Here is a 16,668-nt window from a genome sequence, read left to right as displayed (position 1 = left end):
TCAAGTTACTAAAAAAAAATAATATCTAATAATTATTATGAAAGACTTTTAAATTGCATTATAAAGAAAAGAAAAATTAGAAATTTAATAAAATACGAACATTATGAAAAATTTAAAAGACGAAAAAAGAAAAGAGAAATTACTATAATATTTACGAAACATTAATCAAACTAGAAAATTGAAAATTACGAGAATTTAAATATTTATGACTCTATAATTAAACACATATGCATCTCTTAGACGATACAGACACACATTTGGTGTCCCAAGGAGATGGAATGGTCCATCATCTCCAATTACAACTACAAATTAATGACGAGCAAGAATATAATATAATAAAATATAAAATATGACTAAAAAGCTATTCTCGAAAAGTTCTAACTTGTCGTTGAACCTTTGAAAATAACTCAATAGTCTATGTAGTTGCCCTCTTCAGCCACAATTAAGTGGGGGCCTCTTCGGCATTTAGCCTCTTCTTTCTTCATCCCTGAAAACTGCATTGGACATTTTCAACGTGCAAAAAAGATAATATATCTCATATCTTTCTTTGCAAATTAACTTTTATTTCGTTTATGATTCTAATATGGAATTATAAAAAAATTAATTTAAATTTAATGTTAATTGTATTCAAGCTCGTATAACCATGGATGAACTTAGAGTTCATTGCATAATATTACACGAGCACATTTAATCTAACGTCCAAGCAGATAATTTCCCTCGATGACCTAATAACACGTCGCACTTTTAATATCAAATAACAAAATTCAATTGAAATTAAATAATGCAACAAATGTAATGCATTTTCTTGCAATATTTTCATTTCATTCATTTGTTATATTGAACTATATCAAATATTTTTCATTATAAGAGAAAATCGATACTGTGCGAAGTGCTAATCTTAAAACTAAGTATCAAATTCATCAAAGTATTTGCGAATTTGTTCGAGTCTATCTCGTTCGAGATAGAATCGAAATAGAAATGAATCTTTCAAATTGATGCAAATCCCTTTGAATCGTGATACATAATGAAGATTACAGAACAGTCACAAAAAAAATTTACAAAGCAAGCATATTAGAATAAATAAAAAAGGAAAATTTTTGTAACAGTTCTGTATAAACCAGGCGGCGAAATTTCCACTCCGGAGTGGAAGCGAACCTAGTGCCTTTCCTGGATCCTACCTACTTAAAATTAAAGTTTTCACATTCGCTCAAAGAAGTATGCTACCTGCCTGCCAATTAACCATATTTAAAAAGAGCAAATACACATACGTACCCACCCACCCACTCCACGATTCTCTCACATACCACCAGGGTGCAAAAGCCTAAACTAGAGAGCATGCCCCGGGGCACCTCCGACACCCTAGTTCAACCACGTTTTCTAAACTTATATGCTAAAGGGTATACGTACTGATTGCTGTAATCGTCTGCCAAGGCTAGTGATTATTGCATAAAAAACTACAGCAAAAATACAAGTATACACTAGTATATATGCATACTAGTAATATACGAGTATATCAAAGTTTCCACAAATAAATGCGGTAACTCTACTATGCAAAACGATTGATAAAAAAAAAAAAAGTTCGTATCGTACACGTGACTCTACAAGTTATTTTTATTCAATAACTTTAAAAAATAATAAGCGCGGTATTACGTGTCGCGAAACGATGTACAATGCACACACCTAAACGCACACACAGGTGCAACGTACACCGTGCAATCACTAGCGCAATGACAGCCGCCAATAGGGGAAAAGCTTAAAACTAAACCTATTCTAACTGTTTCTCACCTATACGAGTAGCACCTGGGCACAGGCATAGATGAGAACGCAGAAAGTATAGGGGGGAGAAACGGGAGATTAGTATATTAGAAGCTGAAAATCCTGATCTAAAAAACATTATTAACATACATAAATACATGGAAACATTTTATTTTATAACATAAAGCAAAACATTTTATTTCATCTAAACGTTATAAGACTCTACACATCATTTGAATTTGACTGTTTGATTATGCAAAGAATTGTGTTAAATTAAATTTTTTAATATTTAAGAATTTAAAAAAAGCAAAATAAATATATATAAAAATCCTCGGATGACTCCTTTCATTAAGTTGGCTGTTCTATTAAAAGAACTGGGCTTTGAGCCACCACTTAACTGCTAGAATCTATCCGTCGCGAATGAGTTTGTTTTCTTGCTCATTTAATTGTAATATCGAAGTATCGATATATCGAAATTAATCGCGATTAGATAAACTAAGTACGGAGCAATGCATGTAAGACATTTATTACATGCTTTTCTGGACGAAAACGAGTAAATTAATGCTCGGTTTCGCCACTACTAACCACGAACAAAACACGTAATAAAAAAGAAAGTGCATTAATTGATTGCACTGTTAATTAAATGAACTTAACCGATGAGACAAGAAAACCTATCCTGAACTAATATAAAATATACAATACAATATACAATATAATATACAATTTTCATGAGTAACTCCTAGAAAGGAATTACTCATGTGCTCGTCACTAATTTATTTAAATAATTACAACCAGTAACTCGTGCCGATTAGGACCTTTCATCCTCGACATGATTGAGCACCGGAGGGACTTTAAATTTTAACTCACGGCATAAGAAGTTCTACGATGGCTCCAAAACACTCCTACTTCGCAGCAAGTATTGTAGAATGCGAGTATCGAAGATCCATCGAAGATCCATCGAAGATCCATCGAAGATCCATCGAAGATCCACCGAAGATCCATCGAAAATCCATCGAAGATCCATCGAAGATCCATCGAAGATCCATCGAAGATCCATCGAAGATCCATCGAAGATCCATCGAAGATCCATCGAAGATCCATCGAAGATCCATTGAAGAATTCATTCCACATCTCTGATAAGGTAGAAAGTCCGTCGTCATATCTGTAAAATAAAATAGAACAAAACGATAAGTTATTTGCAATATAATCCAAAATCATATAAAATAAAATCGAATAAAATGTAAATAAAAATAGATACTTACAATGCATTCCAATGGGATGAAATTCAATTGCACCATGGCGATGCACCTCGCGTGAATCTAAAAACGCGGTATAAACGAAAATAAGAAACTATAGATGAGTTTCTTATCGCGAAACCGAAATTTTATTATACGTCGAAAAACACTGATTCTAATTCGCGTGTGATTTTAATTTACTATACGCCCGATCACTGATTCTACACAACTAATTCAAAGACTGCTTTGCACACAGTCAATGCAAGTAGAAAAATCTTCATTGATGCACTGATTCTAAGACGCGAACAGTCTGTGCGACTGTTTAAAATAAAAATACAACTTTACTCGAACAAACTCTAATGCAATTACTGCATTGGTCGCAGTTAATTTAATATATACATTTCAAAAATAGTTCGCGAACGCGACGGAATTGAAAAGAAAACGAACGAACGTGCTTCTAATCCGTGATTTTAATTATATTTAACGATACAACACTCCCGTATATTGCTTCGCGCACGATAGCAATGCACGAACACTTGCAACACTTCACAAACACAATTCACAAACACTGCAATCCAACACTGATATATTCCCATGATGATCTGAAACAGAAATAAAAACAAAATTATAAATATCATTGTTGTAAGTAAAAAAATTATTATAATTATTGAGAAAGTGTTGAAAATAAAAATTGACTTACGTTTATTCTTCATTGATGAATGCACGATGGGTATCCTACCCTTAGGATGACGATGAGCACACGTTTAAACCGAATAAAAGAAACTTACGGAGTTTCTTAACCGAGCAAACGAAACTTTAACATGCGACGATCAACACTGACTTTACTTTCCGATTCTTTTGTATTTTATTTTTACGATGCAACACACGAGTACCTCATTGCCTACGCGCTCGATTGCAATGATGTTCTGAAACAGAAAAATAAAAAGAACAATTAATGTCATCGTCGTAATAAAAAACCATTGAAGTTATTATAGAAATTTTTGATAGAAAAATATACTTACTTTTAGTCTTCATTGATGACTGCAGGATGGGTATCCTACCCTTAGGATGACGATGAATAAAATAAAATTAAATAAAACTCTGAAAAGCTGAAACATACTAAAAAGATTATAGAACAATATATCCTGTGAATCATTCCTGAAGGCATTGCACACTTTTAAAGATATTTTATCATAAAGAATCAATATAAATTCAAGCAATATTAATTGCCTTTATCTCACTACTTGTATAAAATTACATATAAAGTATGTAATATCAGTAAAAATTGTTAATAAAAATCGATAACGTTATATATATATAATAGTTTAAACGTCACGTTAGTTAGATCTTAGCTCGTTGAAGGACTGATCAGGAATGAACACGTAACCGCGTCCTTCTTGTCGAACGTTCGGCTGTCTTCGTTTTGTTTTCGGCTGCCTTCGTTTCTTCTGTCTCACTTCGAGAAATTCTGGAATATACGTACACATTCGTTATTGCCCGTAGATAGAATATTTTGTTTTCTTATTTTCTCTCTCTCTCTCTCTCTCTCTCTCTCTCTCTCTCTCTCTCTCTCACTTTCGTTCTCACTCTTTGTATACATTTCTGTATGGTTTAAAAAAAAGAATAACGCTTACCTCGATGAATATGAAGATAAAAAAGAGTAAACACAATTGTTAGACTGAGTATATGTATTCCTGCTGGACTCTCTCCTAATGCTCGGTACCTAAAAAAGGAAAAAAAAAGATTACATTAGTATAACATAAAGAAAATCAAATATATGAGTGTATGTGTACGAGCTACATATACTTATGCATATATGCCTGTATGTGTGTGTATGTGACAGGAATCGAATTCAATACGAAATACGATCTTTGAATACATAATTATGAAAAATAATTAATTAGAGCATCATTAAAGATGGTAGTAATTATCGATACCATGAAAAAAGCTGGAAATTAGAAGAAATATTGTTAAGTAACATTGGTGAGATTGGCGGGACGTCGAGATATATCGATGTTACATTCTCATAGATATCTATCGAACTTTTCGATATTTCGTTTTGAAAACACTCACGTATGAAAATCTTGTGTGTAGCTATCGTTTGATATATAATAGGAAGGTGTAAAATACTTTTCAATTACCTGAGTTAAACGAGATGACAGGTATACAAAATGGTGGTCGTCGCTGTGACGTAGCCGCAAAGAAACGAAGCGACATCTGAGACGACATCATGGCTGCTTCAGAATGTTACATTTTTTCCATCTATCATAGAAAAATATCGAATAGTTAAAAATAGGATATAGGAACATAAAAATTGTCGAAATATATACTTTATTAATCCAAACAATGAAAATTGAACATTATAAGTCGATATCCATAGAAATGATGCCGTAAAACAAGATATATATATCATTGCGTAGAAAAATGCATACCAATGTACATGGAATTTTTTTCTACGCAAATATTCTTTATCCTCGACATTATCGTAATCTTTCGATTATATCATTTGGAAATCATTTGCTAGAAGAATCTATTAGTATATAGGAAGATTATTTACGTTAGAAAATATTTTTTAATTACCTGAGATTAACGGTATGAAGTAGCATCCGTCCGATCTCCAGCACCGACGCCGCGAAAAGAAAGAAGAATGATCAGCAAAGGGCCCTGATTGGCTGATAATTATTGCAGAGATAAGTGACCAATCAGAAATTCCCAATTATCATATAGAAATTCACGCACACAAGCTTCCTTGTCACACGTACGTAACTCGGCTTTCTTCATGACCACGCTAGTCAAGCTAGACATGATAATTTATTTATTAAATAAATAAAAAATTTATTTATTTACTATTTAATGTACACGTAACTTGTTAATATTTAAAAAAAACGAAAAGAATAAAGACAATATGCACTATAATCCTTATCACACAGAACAGAAAAACATACATAATTTATTTATTACAATAATTAAATATCAATTTTATGAATTATTATAATTATTTAATTATTAATCCAATTAATAATTATTGTTATCCAATTATTTTTCTATTAAGTGTATACGTTCCTTGGTAATATTAAAAAATAACGAGTAAGATAAAGACAATATACACTAAAAACTTAATCACATTGCAACGTTTTGATATAAACATTCCTTCAATTTTTATGTAATTGTCTAAACTAATATACATTTGTTTTAACATCCCTGTACAATGATGACTTTGCATAATAAGATTTTCTTCCAGAAAAATATTACATTAAAATCATTTTATATTCAAAGTATGTTAACAAGTATGCAATGTTTAAACCAGTACATATGTGTTTAAACAATCTGAAATATAAAGAGATTGCATTAGAATATTAAAATAATTGTTAAATAATCGATAGGAATGTCTATTGTTGTCTAAAAGCTAGGAATATATGACCTATGTACCGTCCCCTTCGAAATCCACCGTTGAAATGAGACGTTGTCCTCTATGAAAGTACTTTTATTAAACGTTGTTTATTTGACTTTCTCCGAACGTTACGCATGTATATAAAAGGAATAATCCATCTAATCAATAAAATTTAAGATTAGAACGTTATGATTTTTGTATTTTTATCTATTTCGTGTAATTATTTTAATGCTCCTGCGCACTGAGGACTTCGAGGGTAAAATTTAGCTGCAATATAAGAAAAGTGCATTAGTACATTAAAATAATTGTTAATTAATACGTTATGTACACGTATATGTAAATGAAAAAAGAAAGTACATTTCTCTAAACAATTATACAACCAATCTATTCAAACAATTAATAAACAATATACTAATGGAAAATGTGAATTATTAAAGTTTACCATTATGATAGAAAAAAGCTGAGGTGTTTGCTCATTTAAATACCAAAAAAATTGCCAGGATTCATTTTAAAATCCTGTAAACTCTTCCTTTATGTATGTAGTCGATATATAAAACGATAAGAAAGCCTAATCGATGCTGTGCAATATATATATAGCTGCAATATAAGAAAAGTGCATTAGTGCATTGAAATAATTGGTAATGTATACGTAATGTACATGTATATGTAAATGAAAAATAAGAGAACATTTCTCTAAACAATTATACAACCAATATATTAAAACAATTATACAACCAATATATTAAAACAATTAATAAACAATATACTAACGGAAAATGTGAATTATAAAAGTTTACCATTATGACAGAAGAAAGCTGAGGTGTTTTCTCGTTTAAGTACCATAAAAAAATTGCCTGGATTCATTTTAAAATCTTGTAAACACTTTTTTTATATATGAACTTGATACACAAAACAATAAGAAAGCCTAATAGATGCTGTGCTTTTCCAAATCTTCAAATACTTGCAAATCTGAAAATCATAAGATTGTATTAGTAAAGTATCAAGTTATCCTTGTTAATATTTAAAAAATAAAGTGTTGAATAAAGACAATATACACTAAAAACTGTATCACATTGCACATAAAAACACACAAAATTTAATTATTTAATAAATCTAAAACCAATTTTACTTTCCTATTAGGTGTACACGTTCCTTGATAATATTTAAAAAATAAGGAATAAAATAAAGAGGTTATACATTAAAAACCGCACACAAAAACACAATCGTATAGAAAAGAAACCTCGTAGCAGATATTTTAGAAACAATTGACATAAAGCATTATAGCCATCCTTCAAGAATTAAAATAACAAGAGTTTTTCCATATCAATACAGAGTATGGGAATTTATACTTTCATAGTTGGCATGAGAGATGTCAATTGTTTTGTTTCAATTTATTTTAATTCTTTAAGGATGGCTATATTTCTTTATGTCATTTGTTTTAAAGATTTCTATAACGTGGTTTCTTATCTATACGTTTGTGTTTTTCTTTGCAATGTGATGTCAATTGTTTTAAAAATATCTGCATCGTTGTTTCTTTTCTATATATTCGTGTTTTTCTGTGCAATGTGACAAAGTTTTTAGTGTATACTGTCTTTATTCTACACGTTATTTTTTAAATATTAACAACGAACGTTTTACAAGTATACAAAAAAATCATAAATTTAATTTTTTTTATATTATACCAATGGTATATTACTTTATATTTTTTTTTAGGTTTCCAAACATTGGTAGAATACAGCATGAATAGATATACTCATTGTCAGTCTAATTGTGTTTACTTTTCTATCTAAATAATAATTGTGTTTACTTTTTTATATTGATATCAGTTGTGGTAAGTTTATCTCTTTTCTTTTATAACATAAAGAATAGTAATATAAAAAGTATGATAAGGGGAAGGAGAAAGAGAGAGTGACATCTTATACAAATATCATACATATACATATATAGCTCGTTCAGTTTGCTTGATACTTTACTAATAGAATCTTACGATTTTCAGACTTGCAAGTATTTGAAGATTTGGAAAAGCACAGCATCGATTAGGCTTTCTTATCGTTTTATATATCGACTACATACATAAAGGAAGAGTTTACAGGATTTTAAAATGAATCCTGGCAATTTTTTTGGTATTTAAATGAGCAAACACCTCAGCTTTTTTCTATCATAATGGTAAACTTTAATAATTCACATTTTCCATTAGTATATTGTTTATTAATTGTTTGAATAGATTGGTTGTATAATTGTTTAGAGAAATGTACTTTCTTTTTTCATTTACATATACGTGTACATAACGTATTAATTAACAATTATTTTAATGTACTAATGCACTTTTCTTATATTGCAGCTAAATTTTACCCTCGAAGTCCTCAGTGCGCAGGAGCGTTAAAATAATTACACGAAATAGATAAAAATACAAAAATCATAACGTTCTAATCTTAAATTTTATTGATTAGATGGATTATTCCTTTTATATACATGCGTAACGTTCGGAGAAAGTCAAATAAACAACGTTTAATAAAAGTACTTTCATAGAGGACAACGTCTCATTTCAACGGTGGATTTCGAAGGAGACGGTACATAGGTCATATATTCCTAGCTTTTAGACAACAATAGACATTCCTATCGATTATTTAACAATTATTTTAATATTCTAATGCAATCTCTTTATATTTCAGATTGTTTAAACACATATGTACTGGTTTAAACATTGCATACTTGTTAACATACTTTGAATATAAAATGATTTTAATGTAATATTTTTCTGGAAGAAAATCTTATTATGCAAAGTCATCATTGTACAGGGATGTTAAAACAAATGTATATTAGTTTAGACAATTACATAAAAATTGAAGGAATGTTTATATCAAAACGTTGCAATGTGATTAAGTTTTTAGTGTATATTGTCTTTATCTTACTCGTTATTTTTTTAATATTACCAAGGAACGTATACACTTAATAGAAAAATAAATTGGATAACAATAATTATTAATTGGATTAATAATTAAATAATTATAATAATTCATAAAATTGATATTTAATTATTGTAATAAATAAATTATGTATGTTTTTCTGTTCTGTGTGATAAGGATTATAGTGCATATTGTCTTTATTCTTTTCGTTTTTTTTTAAATATTAACAAGTTACGTGTACATTAAATAGTAAAATAGAATAAATTTTTTATTTATTTAATAAATAAATTATCATGTCTAGCTTGACTAGCGTGGTCATGAAGAAAGCCGAGTTACGTACGTGTGACAAGGAAGCTTGTGTGCGTGAATTTCTATATGATAATTGGGAATTTCTGATTGGTCACTTATCTCTGCAATAATTATCAGCCAATCAGGGCCCTTTGCTGATCATTCTTCTTTCTTTTCGCGGCGTCGGTGCTGGAGATCGGACGGATGCTACTTCATACCGTTAATCTTAGGTAATTAAAAAATATTTTCTAACGTAAATAATCTTCCTATATACTAATAGATTCTTCTAGCAAATGACTTCCAAATGATATAATCGAAAGATTACGATAATGTCGAGGATAAAGAATATTTGCGTAGAAAAAAATTCCATGTACATTGGTATGCATTTTTCTACGCAATGATATATATATCTTGTTTTACGGCATCATTTCTATAGATATCGAACCTTAATGTTCAATTTTCATTGTTTGGATTAATAAAGTATATATTTCGACAATTTTTATGTTCCTATATCCTATTTTTAACTATTCGATATTTTTCTATGATAGATGGAAAAAATGTAACATTCTGAAGCAGCCATGATGTCGTCTCAGATGTCGCTTCGTTTCTTTGCGGCTACGTCACAGCGACGACCACCATTTTGTATACCTGTCATCTCGTTTAACTCAGGTAATTGAAAAGTATTTTACACCTTCCTATTATATATCAAACGATAGCTACACACAAGATTTTCATACGTGAGTGTTTTCAAAACGAAATATCGAAAATTCGATAGATATCTATGAGAATGTAACATCGATATATCTCGACGTCCCGCCAATCTCACCAATGTTACTTAACAATATTTCTTCTAATTTCCAGCTTTTTTCATGGTATCGATAATTACTACCATCTTAATGATGCTCTAATTAATTATTTTTCATAATTATGTATTCAAAGATCGTATTTCGTATTGAATTCGATTCCTGTCACATACACACACATACAGGCATATATGCATAAGTATAGGTAGCTCGTACACATACACTCATATTTTGATTTTCTTTATGTTATACTAATGTAATCTTTTTTTTTCCTTTTTTAGGTACCGAGCATTAGAGAGAGTCCAGCAGGAATACATATACTCAGTCTAACAATTGTGTTTACTCTTTTTTATCTTCATATTCATCGAGGTAAGCGTTATTCTTTTTTTTAAACCATACAGAAATGTATACAAAGAGTGAGAACGAAAGTGAGAGAGAGAGAGAGAGAGAGAGAGAGAGAGAGAGAGAGAGAAAATAAGAAAACAAAATATTCTATCTACGGGCAATAACGAATGTGTACGTATATTCCAGAATTTCTCGAAGTGAGACAGAAGAAACGAAGCAGCCGAAAACAAAACGAAGACAGCCGAACGTTCGACAGAAGGACGCGGTTACGTGTTCATTCCTGATCAGTCCTTCAACGAGCTAAGATCTAACTAACGTGACGTTTAAACTATTATATATATATAACGTTATCGATTTTTATTAACAATTTTTACTGATATTAATACTTTATATGTAATTTTATACAAGTAGTGAGATAAAGGCAATTAATATTGCTTGAATTTATATTGATTCTTTATGATAAAATATCTTTAAAAGTGTGCAATGCCTTCAGGAATGATTCACAGGATATATTGTTCTATAATCTTTTTAGTATGTTTCAGCTTTTCAGAGTTTTATTTAATTTTATTTTATTCATCGTCATCCTAAGGGTAGGATACCCATCCTGCAGTCATCAATGAAGACTAAAAGTAAGTATATTTTCTATAAATTTCTATGATAACTTCAATGGTTTTTTATTACGACGATGACATTAATTGTTCTTTTTTTTTTCTGTTTCAGAACATCATTGCAATCGAGCGCGTAGGCAATGAGGTACTCGTGTGTTGCATCGTAAAAATAAAATACAAAAGAATCGGAAAGTAAAGTCAGTGTTGATCGTCGCATGTTAAAGTTTCGTTTGCTCGGTTAAGAAACTCCGTAAGTTTCTTTTATTCGGTTTAAACGTGTGCTCATCGTCATCCTAAGGGTAGGATACCCATCGTGCATTCATCAATGAAGAATAAACGTAAGTCAATTTTTATTTTAAACACTTTCTCAATAATTATAATAATTTTTTTACTTACAACAATGATATTTATAATTTTGTTTTTATTTCTGTTTCAGATCATCATGGGAATATATCAGTGTTGGAAGTGTTTGTGAATTGTGTTTGTGAAGTGTTGCAAGTGTTCGTGCATTGCTATCGTGCGCGAAGCAATATACGGGAGTGTTGTATCGTTAAATATAATTAAAATCACGGATTAGAAGCACGTTCGTTCGTTTTCTTTTCAATTCCGTCGCGTTCGCGAACTATTTTTGAAATTATATATTAAATTAACTGCGACCAATGCAGTAATTGCATTAGAGTTTGTTCGAGTAAAGTTGTATTTTTATTTTAAACAGTCGCACAGACTGTTCGCGTATTAGAATCAGTGCATCAATGAAGATTTTTCTACTTGCATTGACTGTGTGCAAAGCAGTCTTTGAATTAGTTGTGTAGAATCAGTGATCGGGCGTATAGTAAATTAAAATCAACGCGAATTAGAATCAGTGTTTTCGACGTATAATAAAATTTCGGTTTCGCGATAAGAAACTCATCTATAGTTTCTTATTTTCGTTTATACCGCGTTTTTAGATTCACGCGAGGTGCATCGCCATGGTGCAATTGAATTTCATCCCATTGGAATGCATTGTAAGTATCTATTTTTATTTACATTTTATTCGATTTTATTTTATATGATTTTGGATTATATTGCAAATAACTTATCGTTTTGTTCTATTTTATTTTACAGATATGACGACGGACTTTCTACCTTATCAAGATGTGGAATGAATTCTTCAATGGATCTTCGATGGATCTTCGATGGATCTTCGATGGATCTTCGATGGATCTTCGATGGATCTTCGATGGATCTTCGATGGATCTTCGATGGATCTTCGATGGATTTCGATGGATCTTCGGTGGATCTTCGATGGATCTTCGATGGATCTTCGATGGATCTTCGATGGATCTTCGATACTCGCATTCTACAATACTTGCTGCGAAGTAGGAGTGTTTTGGAGCCATCGTAGAACTTCTTATGCCGTGAGTTAAAATTTAAAGTCCCTCCGGTGCTCAATCATGTCGAGGATGAAAGGTCCTAATCGGCACGAGTTACTGGTTGTAATTATTTAAATAAATTAGTGACGAGCACATGAGTAATTCCTTTCTAGGAGTTACTCATGAAAATTGTATATTATATTGTATATTGTATTGTATATTTTATATTAGTTCAGGATAGGTTTTCTTGTCTCATCGGTTAAGTTCATTTAATTAACAGTGCAATCAATTAATGCACTTTCTTTTTTATTACGTGTTTTGTTCGTGGTTAGTAGTGGCGAAACCGAGCATTAATTTACTCGTTTTCGTCCAGAAAAGCATGTAATAAATGTCTTACATGCATTGCTCCGTACTTAGTTTATCTAATCGCGATTAATTTCGATATATCGATACTTCGATATTACAATAAATGAGCAAGAAAACAAACTCATTCGCGACGGATAGATTCTAGCAGTTAAGTGGTGGCTCAAAGCCCAGTTCTTTTAATAGAACAGCCAACTTAATGAAAGGAGTCATCCGAGGATTTTTATATATATTATTTTAAATTCTTAAATATTAAAAAATTTAATTTAACACAATTCTTTGCATAATCAAACAGTCAAATTCAAATGATGTGTAGAGTCTTTAACGTTTAGATGAAATAAAATGTTTTGCTTTATGTTATAAAATAAAATGTTTCCATGTATTTATGTATAATGTTTTTTAGATCAGGATTTTCAGCTTCTAATATACTAATCTCCCGTTTCTCCCCCCTATACTTTCTGCGTTCTCATCTATGCCTGTGCCCAGGTGCTACTCGTATAGGTGAGAAACAGTTAGAATAGGTTTAGTTTTAAGCTTTTCCCCTATTGGCGGCTGTCATTGCGCTAGTGATTGCACGGTGTACGTTGCACCTGTGTGTGCGTTTAGGTGTGTGCATTGTACATCGTTTCGCGACACGTAATACCGCGCTTATTATTTTTTAAAGTTATTGAATAAAAATAACTTGTAGAGTCACGTGTACGATACGAACTTTTTTTTTTTTTATCAATCGTTTTGCATAGTAGAGTTACCGCATTTATTTGTGGAAACTTTGATATACTCGTATATTACTAGTATGCATATATACTAGTGTATACTTGTATTTTTGCTGTAGTTTTTTATGCAATAATCACTAGCCTTGGCAGACGATTACAGCAATCAGTACGTATACCCTTTAGCATATAAGTTTAGAAAACGTGGTTGAACTAGGGTGTCGGAGGTGCCCCGGGGCATGCTCTCTAGTTTAGGCTTTTGCACCCTGGTGGTATGTGAGAGAATCGTGGAGTGGGTGGGTGGGTACGTATGTGTATTTGCTCTTTTTAAATATGGGTAATTGGCAGGCAGGTAGCATACTTCTTTGAGCGAATGTGAAAACTTTAATTTTAAGTAGGTAGGATCCAGGAAAGGCACTAGGTTCGCTTCCACTCCGGAGTGGAAATTTCGCCGCCTGGTTTATACAGAACTGTTACAAAAATTTTCCTTTTTTATTTATTCTAATATGCTTGCTTTGTAAATTTTTTTTGTGACTGTTCTGTAATCTTCATTATGTATCACGATTCAAAGGGATTTGCATCAATTTGAAAGATTCATTTCTATTTCGATTCTATCTCGAACGAGATAGACTCGAACAAATTCGCAAATACTTTGATGAATTTGATACTTAGTTTTAAGATTAGCACTTCGCACAGTATCGATTTTCTCTTATAATGAAAAATATTTGATATAGTTCAATATAACAAATGAATGAAATGAAAATATTGCAAGAAAATGCATTACATTTGTTGCATTATTTAATTTCAATTGAATTTTGTTATTTGATATTAAAAGTGCGACGTGTTATTAGGTCATCGAGGGAAATTATCTGCTTGGACGTTAGATTAAATGTGCTCGTGTAATATTATGCAATGAACTCTAAGTTCATCCATGGTTATATACGAGCTTGAATACAATTAACATTAAATTTAAATTAATTTTTTATAATTCCATATTAGAATCATAAACGAAATAAAAGTTAATTTGCAAAGAAAGATATGAGATATATTATCTTTTTTGCACGTTGAAAATGTCCAATGCAGTTTTCAGGGATGAAGAAAGAAGAGGCTAAATGCCGAAGAGGCCCCCACTTAATTGTGGCTGAAGAGGGCAACTACATAGACTATTGAGTTATTTTCAAAGGTTCAACGACAAGTTAGAACTTTTCGAGAATAGCTTTTTAGTCATATTTTATTTTATTATATTATATTCTTGCTCGTCATTAATTTGTAGTTGTAATTGGAGATGATGGACCATTCCATCTCCTTGGGACACCAAATGTGTGTCTGTATCGTCTAAGAGATGCATATGTGTTTAATTATAGAGTCATAAATATTTAAATTCTCGTAATTTTCAATTTTCTAGTTTGATTAATGTTTCGTAAATATTATAGTAATTTCTCTTTTCTTTTTCGTCTTTTAAATTTTTCATAATGTTCGTATTTTATTAAATTTCTAATTTTTCTTTTCTTTATAATGCAATTTAAAAGTCTTTCATAATAATTATTAGATATTATATTTTTTTTAGTAACTTGATATTTGTACTTTTCCTTTTTTTTTATATATATATATATACTTTATGTAAATGTAAAATCACGCGTTTAAAATTAATTTTATTGCAACAGTAAATAGTAATTAGATAAAAATAAATAGAGAATTCAATTGAAGAGTGCATCTGCGAATTGGACGATTTATATGTCAGGCAATTGTATCACTTGATTGTATGATTAATATAGTTTTCTTCTTGTTACAGGTGATCATCGTTGGATTTAACATCAGACCTTTTTGATTTTCTTCTATTCGATCGCCTTGAATGGTGACCTTTTAAAATATACGTTTAAATGCATTTCTGAAGGCACACACATTATTATACATTAAAAATTAAATATAATTGTTTCAATTTCTTTTACAATATAACTATACTATATATATATATATATATATATATTATCATATACTATCAAAAAATACTGTGTTCTTTGAAAGTATTGAACCGTCATCGCGTTAACTACCCACTATCGCCTACTGGTGGTCCTGGTAGTAACAAAAACGAAACTCGGTAGATAAAAAAGGGGGTCTTGTAAGCTTCTATGTACTTTGTATTTTTTGATACAATTTTATGCCATCTGTTGGTAATAATGGTTTATCTATCGAACCTGTCTGAACTTAGTTACGCATACGTATACATGTGCACATGTACGTATACTAATACACTTAAATAAATATACGTATGAAGTTAGTCGAGATGAAACTTATATAGATAGGTAGAAGAGTTGTTGTCAGCTGGGAGTGTGGCGGCTCCTGTAATCCGGCTACTCGGAGGCTAGTTGTGTTGGAGGGTCTGAGGTCGGGGGTTACTGCTGGTGCGGGATCCACGTTGACTGGGCGTCCGCGCTAAGCTCGCCATCAATATGGGCACCTTGGGGGAGGCCGAGGTGACCAGGTTGGCTAAGGAGAGGCGAACCGGGCCAGAGGGGAAACCCAGCAGCCAAAAGTCTCCGTGGCGGGCAGTAGTGGGATCGCGCCCGGGAGTGGGACCGCCATGGCAGCCTGGTCGATATGACTCGACTCACAACTTTTTTTTTCTTTTTTTCTTACATTTTTTAATAGCATTAACAATTCTAATAATTATACTGCAAAAAAATATTTTTTAATAATTTGTTTTTCCTATTTTTTTTGACATTTACAAAGAAGAGTATCTTATACACCTCATGCATGTTTATACACTTAATTACTTTCTATCGTTTTATTATTTAGATTGATTTAGTAAAAGAAATTCATAACACAAATAATATAGTGATCATTATTTTTTATTATAAAAAAAATCCATTTAAATTAATTATGTAATTTGATACATAATTGATAAAATAGTC

Source organism: Polistes fuscatus, unplaced genomic scaffold (assembly GCF_010416935.1).
Source record: "Polistes fuscatus isolate 324 unplaced genomic scaffold, CU_Pfus_HIC Scaffold12, whole genome shotgun sequence".
NCBI classification, from domain to species: domain Eukaryota; kingdom Metazoa; phylum Arthropoda; class Insecta; order Hymenoptera; family Vespidae; genus Polistes; species Polistes fuscatus.
The sequence above is the reverse complement of the archived record's forward strand: the minus strand, read 5'-3'. Positions refer to the sequence as shown.